The sequence below is a fragment of the Haliotis rubra genome, unplaced genomic scaffold (assembly GCF_003918875.1).
Source record: "Haliotis rubra isolate DU_JTF1 unplaced genomic scaffold, ASM391887v1 Scf212, whole genome shotgun sequence".
NCBI classification, from domain to species: Eukaryota; Metazoa; Mollusca; class Gastropoda; order Lepetellida; family Haliotidae; genus Haliotis; species Haliotis rubra.
The window spans coordinates 1,389,880-1,403,024 of NW_025766137.1; the positions used below are offsets into that span (position 1 = coordinate 1,389,880).

The 13,145-nt window shown below is 41.5% G+C and overlaps 1 protein-coding gene across 5 annotated transcripts in view; it reads right to left on the reverse strand.

Annotated features, from left to right (window-relative positions):
- The window catches only part of LOC124276743 (FMRFamide receptor-like), an 87,106-nt gene that overhangs the window by 26,310 nt on the left and 47,651 nt on the right, over window positions 1-13,145 (reverse strand). For 4 of the 5 annotated variants that reach the window (XM_046712392.1, XM_046712397.1, XM_046712394.1 and 1 more), the window contains exon 2: window positions 7,086-7,177. The exons of the other annotated variant lie outside the window; for it this stretch is intronic. The gene's annotated coding sequence lies outside the window, so the exon portion shown is untranslated. The remainder of the gene's footprint in view (window positions 1-7,085; window positions 7,178-13,145) is intronic. 5 annotated transcript variants of the gene reach the window in all.

A 13,145-nucleotide genomic window follows, 5' to 3' on the forward strand; every position in this document is an offset into this window, starting at 1 on the left:
GCGGGACACAGGGACAAAACCTTTCTCAGATAAACATTTGTCCTAATGGTTTACATGTGATAATATACAAATACATGTGTCTGAACACCAGCGATAAAATCACTAACCTACTCAAATCGAGGCCATGAGACTACATCACTACTGGTTTTCACTCCCAACATTGACCAAAGCACTTTAAGTCTCTGTAGGTTAGAATATCAAAACAAGTCACGTCACGTTATCTTTTCTGTGCATTATCCGCAGGGTGAATTATTCAAATACATCATGACCCGTGTTGCACTGGGTTTCATGACGCATCTTGACCAATGATGGGTGGACTATGAACACATACTGTGTTCCTTGTCGGTGGACTATGAACACATACTGTGTTCCTTGTCGGTGGACTATGAACACATACTGTGTTCCTTGTCGGTGGAATGATTAAGTTAACCTATAGCTCCCGTCGGGCGGATTATCACGTTGCTTAACGAATTTCTCTGTTTGATTATCGTGGCCCTCTTCGGATGAAGTATAAAGGCACATCATGACCCCTGTCCCACTGACTATCAATCTATACTATAACTCCGGTAGCGCGGATTCGTCTGTCGGCGGAATATGAAGACACATATAACGCCTGCCGGACGGATACTCAAGACACTTCGCGGCCAGTTTCCGGATTATCAAGATACTTCGTTGCATGGATTATCATAACGCATATTGGATCCCGCTGGGCGGACTATAAAGACACATCATGTTTCTTGTCAGACGAATCATTAAGGTATAATATCATCTTCGTATTGCGGGTTATCATGGCGCCTGTCCAGGATACAGTATTTAACGCTGTATTCGGCTGTCCGTGGAAATTACTGACCACGCTACCGTGTCCAAACTTTTTTGTATCACATCAACGCTTATTCAAACTATGTGAGAACTGGCGTTCACTTCATATACGTACTTACTTAGAATGGGTAAATCATTACATGTTGTTTGTTATCCAGTATTCCGTCATTAAAGTCACAGACAGGGTTAACAGTTACACAGTACACACTGTCTGTATGTTACACCCACGGTCCTATGATAAAAATCATGGAGAAGTAGACAGTAGACGCCCCCTGTCACTGGTGACAGCTGGTTTGTCAATACTGTCAACATATTGTTGACGTCAGTTAAATTACGTATTAACAGATCATTTTAGTGCGTGACTGGCGATAGTTATTTCAGTCATTCAGTACCCAACTCCGACACAAACAATGTGAGTGGAGATCAGAACCCAAATCCGACACAAACAATGTGAGTGGAGATCAGTACCCAAATCCGACACAAACAATGTGAGCGGAGTTCAGTACCCAACTCCGACACAAACAATGTGAGCGCAGTTCAGTACCCACAACAATGTGAGTAGAGTTCAGTACCCAAATCCGTGAGAGTGGAGTTCAGTACCCAAATCCGACACAAACAATGTGAGTGGAGTTCAGTACCCAACTCCGACACAAACAATGTGAGTGGAGTTCAGTACCCAACTCCGACACAAACAATGTGAGTGGAGTTCAGTACCCAACTCCGACACAAACAATGTGAGTGGAGTTCAGTACCCAACTCCGACACAAACAATGTGAGTGGAGTTCAGTACCCAACTCCGACACAAACAATGTGAGGAGTTCAGTTCAGTACCCAAATCCGACACAAACAATGTGAGTGGAGTTCAGTACCCAACTCCGACACAAACAATGTGAGTGGAGTTCAGTACCCAAATCCGACACAAACAATGTGAGTGGAGTTCAGTACCCAAATCCGACACAAACAATGTGAGTGGAGTTCAGTACCCAAATCCGACACAAACAATGTGAGTGGAGTTCAGTTCCCTAACTCCGACACAAACAATGTGAGTGGAGTTCAGTACCCAACTCCGACACAAACAATGTGAGTGGAGTTCAGTACCCAACTCCGACACAAACAATGTGAGTGGAGTTCAGTACCCAACTCCGACACAAACAATGTGAATGTGAGTGGAGAGTTCAGTACCCAACTCCGACACAAACAATGTGAGTGGAGTTCAGTACCCAACTCCGACACAAACAATGTGAGTGGAGTTCAGTACCCAACTCCGACACAAACAATGTGAGTGGAGTTCAGTACCCAACTCCGACACAAACAATGTGAGTGGAGATCAGTACCCAACTCCGACACAAACAATGTGAGTGGAGTTCAGTACCCAACAATGTTCACAAACAATGTGAGTGGAGTTCAGTACCCAACTCCGACACAAACAATGTGTCAGTACCCAACTCCGACACAAACAATGTGAGTGGAGTTCAGTACCCAACTCCGACACAAACAATGTGAGTGGAGTTCAGTACCCAACTCCGACACAAACAATGTGAGTGGAGTTCAGTACCGACACAAACAATGTGAGTGGAGTTCAGACACACACAAACAATGTGAGTGGTTCAGTACCCAGACACAAACAGTACCCAACTCCGACACAAACAATGTGAGTGGAGTTCAGTACCCAACTCCGACAAACAAACAATGTGAGTGGAGTTCAGTACCCAACTCCGACACAAACAATGTGAGTGGAGATCAGTTCAGTACCCAACTCCGACACAAACAATGTGAGTGGAGATCAGTACCCAACTCCGAAACAAACAATGTGAGTGGAGTTCAGTACCCAACTCCGACACAAACAATGTGAGTGGAGTTCAGTACCCAACTCCGACACAAACAATGTGAGTGGAGTTCAGTACCCAACTCCGACACAAACAATGTGAGTGGAGATCAGTACCCAACTCCGACACAAACAATGTGAGTGGAGTTCAGTACCCAACTCCGACACAAACAATGTGAGTGGAGTTCAGAGCGCAGACCGTATCACGCTCCGGGAACATGTCTGAGTGAATTACAAGAACAATATATAGACCTTGTTACACTCCGGGAACATGTCTAGTGAATTACAAGAACAATACATACACCGTGTTACACTTCGGGAACATGTCTAGTGAATTAAAAGAACAATATATAGACCTTGTCACGCTCCGGGAACATGTCTAGTGAATTAAAAGAACAATATATAGACCTTGTCACACTCCGGGAACATGTCTAGTGATTTACAAGAACAATACATGGACCTTATCACGCTCCGGGAACATGTCTAGTGGATTACAAGAACAATATATAGACCTTGTCACACTCCGGGAACATGTCTAGTGAACGACAAACACAATACATGAACTTTGTCACACTTAGGACATATGTCTAGTGAATTACAAGAACAATGTATAGACCTTGTCACACTCCGGGAACATGTCTATCACACATGCTTCAACATGTCACACAACAACATTCCAATCACTACAGATATCTCACAACAATATTCCATTACTACACATGTCTAAAAACAATATTCCCATCACTACACATGCGACACAACAATATTCCCATCACTACACATGTTACTCAACAATATTCCCATTACTACCCAGGGACACAACAATATTCTGATCACTACACATGCCACACAACAATATTCCCATTACTACACATGCCACACAAAAATGTTCCCATCACTACACATGCGACACAACAATATTCCGATCACTATACATGCGACACAACAATATTCCCATTACTACACATGCCACACAAAAATGTTCCCATTACTACACGTCACACAACAATGTTCCCATTACTACACGTCACACAACAATGTTCCCATTACTACACGTCACACAACAATGTTCCCATTACTACACGTCACACAACAATGTTCCCATTACTACACGTCACGAAACAATGTTCCCATTACTACACGTCACATAACAATGTTCCCATTACTACACGTCACACAACAATGTTCCCATTACTACACGTCACACAACAATGTTCCCATTACTACACGTCGTCACAACAATAATGTTCCCATTACTACACGTCACACAACAATGTTCCCATTACTACACGTCACACAACAATGTTCCCATTACTACACATCACACAACAATGTTCCCATTACTACACGTCACACAACGTTCCCATTACTACACCTGTCACACAACAATGTTCCCATTACTACACGTCACACAACAATGTTCCCATTACTACACGTCACACAACAATGTTCCCATTACTACACGTCACACAACAATGTTCCAATTACTACACGTCACACAAAATGTTCCCATTACTACACGTCACGAAACAATGTTCCCATTACTACACGTCACACAACAATGTTCCCATTACTACACGTCACACAACGTTCCCATTACTACACCTGTCACACAACAATGTTCCCATTACTACACGTCACACAACGTTCCCATTACTACACCTGTCACACAACAATGTTCCCATTACTACACGTCACACAACAATGTTCCCATTACTACACGTCACACAACGTTCCCATTACTACACGTCACACAACAATGTTCCCATTACTACACGTCACACAACAATGTTCCCATTACTACGTCACACAACAATATTCCCATCACTATATATGTCACACAGATATACTCCCATCACTACACATGTCACACAGCAATATTCCCATCACTATATATGTCACACAGCAATATTCCCATCACTATCACTATATATTCCCATCACTATATATGTCACACAGATAAACTCCCATCACTATATATGTCACACAGATATACTCCCATCACTACACATGTCACACAGCAATATTCCCATCACTAAATATGTATATATCACACAGATATACTCCCATCACTACACATGCACACAACAATATTCCCATCACTATATATGTCACACAGCAAAGCTTTTGATCGAGTATGGCACAAAGGTCTCGTGCATAAGTTAAAATCTTGTGGAATCGATGGTTCACTATTACAATGGTTTAAAAGTTATTTAGAATATCGATCCCAGCGTGTAGTATAAATGGTTATAGTTTTAATATTAAACCGGTAAAAGCTGGCGTCCCGCAGGGTTCTGTTCTAGGACCACTTCTGTTTTGGTCTACATAAATGATATTATTGATGGCATTGACAGTAATATACGATTATTTGCCGATGATACTTCTATCTATGTAATAATAGATGACCCTTACGTAGCGGCGTTTAGTCTGAATAATGATCTACTAAAAATAGCAAACTGGGCAAAAACCTGGAAAATCGATTTCAACCCATCTAAAACTAAAACAGTCTTATTCAGTAGGAAACCAAATTCAAATCCTCATCCAAGTTTATTTTTCAACGACGTTCGAATTGAAGAAACTTCGAGCCATAAACATTTAGGTATAACTCTTCAAAACGATTGTACATGGGATATACATATAAACGATATCGTTAACAGAGTCAGACCCATGATAAATTGCTTAAGAAGCCTTAAATATCGACTAACGAGAAACACCCTGAATTGTATGTATACGTCGTTTATACTTCCGATCTTTGACTACTGTAGCCATATTTATGACAATTGTACCAAAACACAAGCAACAATCTTGGAAAACATGCACTTAGACGCGTTACGTACGATATGTGGAGCTGTTCGCGGCACCAGTCACGATAAAATCTACGCTGAAACATCCTCTGTTTCTCTTCGCGAAAGAAGAAGAATAGCTAAACTAATCACATTTTTCAAAATGTATCATACCAGATTACCCCACTATCTAAACGAACTCGTCCCTCCCTTCGTTTCTCAAGTCAGTAACTATCCGTAACGTAACGCATCGCATTTGCAAACTATTGCCTGCCGTACTGCTCTATATGACAATTCATTTCTACTGGACGCTGTAAGTTTATGGAATGCTTTACCGCAAAATATTAAATCTCTTACAGACATCAATGATTTTAAATCTACCTTAAGTCCCAGAGCTAAAGACATTCATTTCGATCCAAATATAGGTTCAAGAGTTTGTCAAATCCTTCACTCTCGCCTAAGGTTAGGATGTAGCGATCTCAACGCTGACAAACACAACCGACATATATCAGAGAGAGCAGATTGTTTGTGTGGCCACCCTACTGAAGATGCACGTCATTTTTCTTTGTATGTCCCAGATTTGATACTGTAAGAGTAAATAAATTTTATTATACCAATAGCTTTTCATTAGAAACAATCTTATACGGAACGTCTTCCATGGACCCACAAATTCAATCACATATCTTAAAATCAGTCCATCTATTTATAATTGAAACTAGGCGCTTTAACTGAGCAAGTCATACACTAAAACCTATAATTCTCAAAGCTATACTGCTATGGATCCCGACTGCAGATGCCATAAATGTATACAACCATCATGATTTTAATTTTCCGACTACATATAATACCATCTACTTTCATTTTAGATACCATCTTTTCTTGTCATGATACTGTTTCATATATCTAAGTATATTGGAGCGGTCTTTATATAAGTTCTTTTGAGCTTGTTGACCAATCCAGTTCATGAAAATTCTGTCGTTGCTTTTTCATGAAATAAATATGTTTAAACCATATGTCACACAGCAATATTCCCATCACTACACAGTTCACACAGCAATATTCCCATCACTATATATGTCACACAACAAAATTCCCATCACTACAGATATCTCACAACAATATTCCCATCACTACACATGCCACACAGCAAAATTCCCATTACTACACGTCACACAACAATATTCTCATCACTATATATGTCACACAACAATATTCCCATCACTATATATGTACATCTACGACATCACGGTAATCTGAATGTCAGAATGCCCATGGTAGAAGGTGATATGACATACAGGTGTATTATCTGTTTTCAGTGGTGTGGCAGTGATACTGAAGGTGTTATAGCGGGGGTTTACAATATCATACCTTCATTGTGAGGGCTTCGATAAGCAACAATTGCGAATGCCGATCAGTTTAAAATAATAATGAGGTCGGCAGTAATGTCTCTCCACTATAACACCAAACGTATAACCTTAACATATTCTGTCATGTTGGTATTACGTGTGTATTTACATTGTAGGACCTGAACAATTACAAACACCTTAAAACCCCACCCTAGATGTTAGCTTGATGCTTGTTACCAAGCGGAGGTGAAGCATTGCCAGGAAGGTATGATGCTGACATCGGGGTGTGTATAACACTGAAAATGTACTTACCTGCCTTGTGTGGCCGCGCTCCTACCACTGGGGTAGCGCTGTTCACTCAGTCGTAGTCAGTCAGTCGAGGCCGATAATCATATAGACGGAATCTGTCAATAAAGTGAAGCTTATCACACGGTATGCTTGACCGATCATCACTACAACATCCTGTACTGCCTCCACACAGAGCTGCTCCGTCCCTCATCTGGAGGTCACGAGGTGCGGCACACCAGGGATGTTACATCTTTGGTGACACGACTCACTTTGTGGTGGAGGTAATGATGTGGTATTACCTTACACCTGATGATATGACTTATGTACGCCAGATCAGATACATCACAGATAATGTACTTGTGTGACGCTGTTTACAACATTGAAGAAAGTATTATGTCAGTGCTATCTGTCAACGTTTCTCTGTTCGAGGGTCCAGTAACAAGCAACTCTTGTTACTGTCAGACATTGCAGCAGTCACGACAGGAATCCGATATAGCTGCAGTACATATACGGGGTATCAGTGTACAGTGGTTGCTATAGTCACGATAGAGCATCAGTACTAGAGGTGGTATTAGTGTACAGTGATTGTTACAGTCACGATAGAGCATCAGTACATATACGGGGTATCAGTGTACAGTGGTTGTTACAGTCACGATAGAGCATCAGTACTAGAGGTGGTATCAGTATACAGTGGTTGTTATAGTCACGATAGAGCATCAGTACTAGAGGTGGTATCAGTATACTGTGATTGTTACAGTCACGATAGAGCATCAGTACATATACGGGGTATCAGTGTACAGTGGTTGTTACAGTCACGATAGAGCATCAGTACTAGAGGTGGTATCAGTATACAGTGATTGTTATAGTCACGATAGAGCATCAGTACTAGAGGTGGTATCAGTATACAGTGATTGTTACAGTCACGATAGAGCATCAGTACATATACGGGGTATCAGTGTACAGTGGTTGTTACAGTCACGATAGAGCATCAGTACTAGAGGTGGTATCAGTATACAGTGATTGTTATAGTCACGATAGAGCATCAGTACTAGAGGTGGTATCAGTATACAGTGATTGTTACAGTCACGATAGAGCATCAGTACTAGAGGTGGTATCAGTATACAGTGATTGTTATAGTCACGATAGAGCATCAGTACTAGAGGTGGTATCAGTATACAGTGATTGTTACAGTCACGATAGAGCATCAGTACTAGAGGTGGTATCAGTATACAGTGATTGTTATAGTCACGATAGAGCATCAGTACTAGAGGTGGTATCAGTATACAGTGATTGTTACAGTCACGATAGAGCATCAGTACTAAGAGGTGGTATCATCAGTGATTGTTACTCAGATATGGTGGTATCAGTTGTTATACGAGTCAGATTGGTATACAGTGATTGTTACAGTCGATAGAGCATCAGTACTAGAGGTGGTATCAGTATACAGTGATTGTTACAGTCACGATAGAGCATCAGTACTAGAGGTGGTATCAGTATACAGTGATTGTTACAGTCACGATAGAGCATCAGTACTGGAGGTGGTATCAGTATCACGATGGAGCATCAGTAGTGATTATACAGTGATTGTTACAGTCACGATAGATCATCAGTACTAGAGGTGGTATCAGTATACAGTCATTGTTACAGTCACGATAGAGCATCAGTACTGGAGATGGTATCAGTACACAGTGATCGTTACAGTCACGATAGAGCATCAGTACTAGAGGTGGTATCAGTAAACAGTGATTGTTACAGTCACGATAGAGCATCAGTACTGGAGGTGGTATTAGTGTACAGTGATTGTTACAGTCACGATAGAGCATCAGTACTGGAGGTGGTATTAGTGTACAGTGATTGTTACAGTTACGATAGAGCATCAGCACTGGAGGTGGTGTCAGTGTACAGTGATTGTTACAGTCACGATAGAGCATCAGTACTACAGGTGGTATTAGTGTACAGTGATTGTTACAGTCACGACAGAGCATCAGTACTGGAGGTGGTATTAGTGTACAGTGATTGTTACAGTCACGATAGAGCTTCACTCCTGGAGATGGTATTAGTATACAGTGATTGTTATAGTCACGATAGAGCATCAGTACTAGAGGTGGTATCAGTATACAGTGATTGTTATAGTCACGATAGAGCATCAGTACTAGAGGTGGTATCAGTATACAGTGATTGTTACAGTCACGATAGAGCATCAGTACTAGAGGTGGTATCAGTACACAGTGATTGTTACAGTCACGATAGAGCATCAGTACTAGAGGTGGTATCAGTATACAGTGATTGTTACAGTCACGATAGAGCATCAGTACTGGAGGTGGTATCAGTATACAGTGATTGTTACAGTCACGATAGATCATCAGTACTAGAGGTGGTATCAGTATACAGTGATTGTTACAGTCACGATAGAGCATCAGTACTGGAGATGGTATCAGTACACAGTGATCGTTACAGTCACGATAGAGCATCAGTACTGGAGGTGGTATCAGTAAACAGTGATTGTTACAGTCACGATAGAGCATCAGTACTGGAGGTGGTATTAGTGTACAGTGATTGTTACAGTCACGATAGAGCATCAGTACTGGAGGTGGTATTAGTGTACAGTGATTGTTACAGTTACGATAGAGCATCAGTACTGGAGGTGGTGTCAGTGTACAGTGATTGTTACAGTCACGATAGAGCATCAGTACTACAGGTGGTATTAGTGTACAGTGATTGTTACAGTCACGACAGAGCATCAGTACTACAGGTGGTATTAGTGTACAGTGATTGTTACAGTCACGATAGAGCTTCACTCCTGGAGATGGTATTAGTGTACAGTGATTGTTACAGTCACGATAGAGCATCAGTACTGGAGGTGGTATTAGTGTACAGTGATTGTTACAGTCACGATAGAGCATCAGTACTGGAGGTGGTATTAGTGTACAGTGATTGTTACAGTCACGACAGAGCATCAGTACTGGAGGTGGCATCAGTGTACAGTGATTGTTACAGTCACGATAGAGCATCAGTACTGGAGGTGGTATTAGTGTACAGTGATTGTTACAGTCACGATAGAGCATCAGTACTGGAGGTGGTATTAGTGTACAGTGATTGTTACAGTCACGATAGAGCATCAGTACTACAGGTGGTATTAGTGTACAGTGATCGTTACAGTCACGATAGAGCATCAGTACTACAGGTGGTATTAGTGTACAGTGATTGTTACAGTCACGATAGAGCATCAGTACTACAGGTGGTATTAGTGTACAGTGATTGTTACAGTCACGATAGAACATCTGTACTGGAGGTGGTATCAGCACACAGTGATTGTTACAACCCTGATAGAGTAACACTAGACAGTGATTGCCAATCTTGATGACACCTGCAATGTCTATACGTGAGGTGTGTGGGTGAACTGATTCCTCCTCAGATGCAACTCGGAGATCCTGCACGATATGGACATTTAGCATCCGACCACGCAAGCAGTAGTAAATATTTTGATGTGCGTTAGGTGTACAGTTAAATAGAAGGAATACGTGATGGACTTAATTTCTCTGGGGAATTTATCCCATTTCATAATGGAGAACACAAGTCTCAGCTGACTGGTCCAGAATTATAACCACGGCTGCCCACTGCAACAACGACCCGAGCCTTCAGTATTGCCGTGCACCATGCTAGGACGACACGCCTGGTCGGGCCCGCAGTAAGCGGGGTGTGGCCAAGTACGGACGGCACTATTATAAGTGGATCCCCCTTTACTGATAATGCAGATAGGTTGTATTTTGCCGACCAAATGAAGCAAGGCTGTCTGTGGTGGTGGAAAGCCAGTGCATAGCACAATTATTCCTGCATCCGGTAAGCCCCGTCATTCAGCGAGCGCATGTGCACTTCATCCATGCATAGCTGTATGTGTGTAATGTGCATTGCTTGCAAAGATGACAACAGTTTTATAAACATGTTCATTATGATCGCATGATTTATAAGTACGCTGAGAATGGCTGTTGACGAATTCGGCAGCTGATCCAAAATGTTCATGTCTCATCACAAAAAACGAAAGGCAAAGTGGTAAGCCATCGCTATAATCTTAACATCTTAAAACGTGTCACCGTGTTGTCACATGAAAAACATTTTGTCATTGCTTATGTACATTCTAGTACCATGTCATATTGTGATTCTACTGACAAAACAGAACGTTTTTAAAACTATGGAAATATGGATTGACGTTTTCTTAGCGGAATCAAGATTTGCTTAATTATTAATTAATCATTATTTTAATTTTGATTAGTTTGATTTGTGTTCGGCACTCTTTTCTCCGCCAAATTTCTTTAAAAACTTCATTTAGTTAGAACATGAGCAATCAATCGAAGTTTAATCGGGTGATTCTTTGATTAAAGGTATGTTGTTTTTATTAAGGCGCCTAGACATGGGATCATTCCGTCTACTTTAGTAAACCTACATGTACACATTTTTTTACAAATCCATTGTACAATTTATTAATTCACTGTCAACTTACTATCGATTGATCCTCAACTGGCTATTCCTCTTTTGCTTCTCTGCCACGTGCACATCGCACCACACCAAACCTTCTTATAATGTGAAATTAAATTTTGCAATTTGTGTAATTGATGTATATTGAAGTACATAATTTTACATGCAAAATTTAAGACACATACACGTATACGAAGTTGCAAGGGGGAAAGGTTCCGGTAAGCAAAATCACATCTGAGAATTCAAGGGGATTCCCTGCTTGTCAACGAGATTACTGACGTTAATATGCATCTGGAGATTACGCGAGAAACTTAGAATGACGCCGGCCACACTGAGAGTTGGTGCGTTGTTTCATTTTAAACAGAATGCCATTGTTTGTGTGTATTCATCTGAAATAGACGGGGGTGATCGGTGAGTGTGTAGCCAGGCTTGTATCGGATTGTCAGTGGTACATATCTCTTGTTGATCACTTTACAACAGGAAGTAATATGAACAGGCTGCTCTCACTGGCAGCTAGATGTCTCCGCATGTCAGTCAATGTGTACATGTCAGTACAGCTGCCAGCTCGTTTATTGTCCCCCCAGTCATTCCAATCAAGCCTTAAACAGACTCAAAGATAGCCTGGTGACAAAAACAATTATAATCCACATTTCGCAATGATCAAAGCGTAAAGTTGTACAACTGAGGCGGTAAAGAATCCTCCTTGTTCAAACAATAGCCAATACTTGCAGATTGTACATGATACACAGAAGAACGAATTCCCTGCTTAATAGACAATGTCATTGTAACAACAATTATTTTATGAGAATGGTGTTTAATATGCAGCACAATCGGCCAACCTGCTTCACAGGAATCCAGGAACTTTGCCCACAAGGAACTTTGCCTACCACAGTGTTTACAGGGGAGGACCTTTGCCCACAATTATATATTTTTGTCTACCTTACTACTATCAAGGGAGATTGTGACATGGTCTGTGGTTGGAGGAGGACAGAAGGGAGATTGTGACATGGTCTGTGGTTGGAGGAGGACAGAAGGGAGATTGTGACATGGTCTGTTGTGGGATGAGGACCGAAGGGAGATTGTGACATGGTTTGTGATGGGATGAGGACAGAAGGGAGATTGTGAATGGTCTGTGGTGGGATGAGGACCGAAGGGAGATTGTGACATGGTCTGTGGTGGGATGAGGACCGAAGGGAGATTGTGACATGGTCTGTTGTGGGATGAGGACCGAAGGGAGATTGTGACATGGTCTGTGGTGGGATGAGGACAGAAGGGAGATTGTGACATGGTCTGTGGTTGGAGGAGGACAGAAGGGAGATTGTGACATGGTCTGTTGTGGGATGAGGACCGAAGGGAGATTGTGACATGGTTTGTGATGGAGTGAGGACAGAAGGGAGACTGAGGTATGGGCAGGCGGGAAGATGTGGATTTTTTTCTTGAATAAGTCGATTATTTGTGTTCCTTGGCCAGCAATCATATTCCTGATTGGACGATTCCGGTGTGTGTTGAAGAGAAATTGACATATGTTTATTTCAACAGAGAGGTAATATGATGCTTACGATTCTCTGCGTCCGACACAAGATTATCACTCTTCCTGTAAATAACTACTGG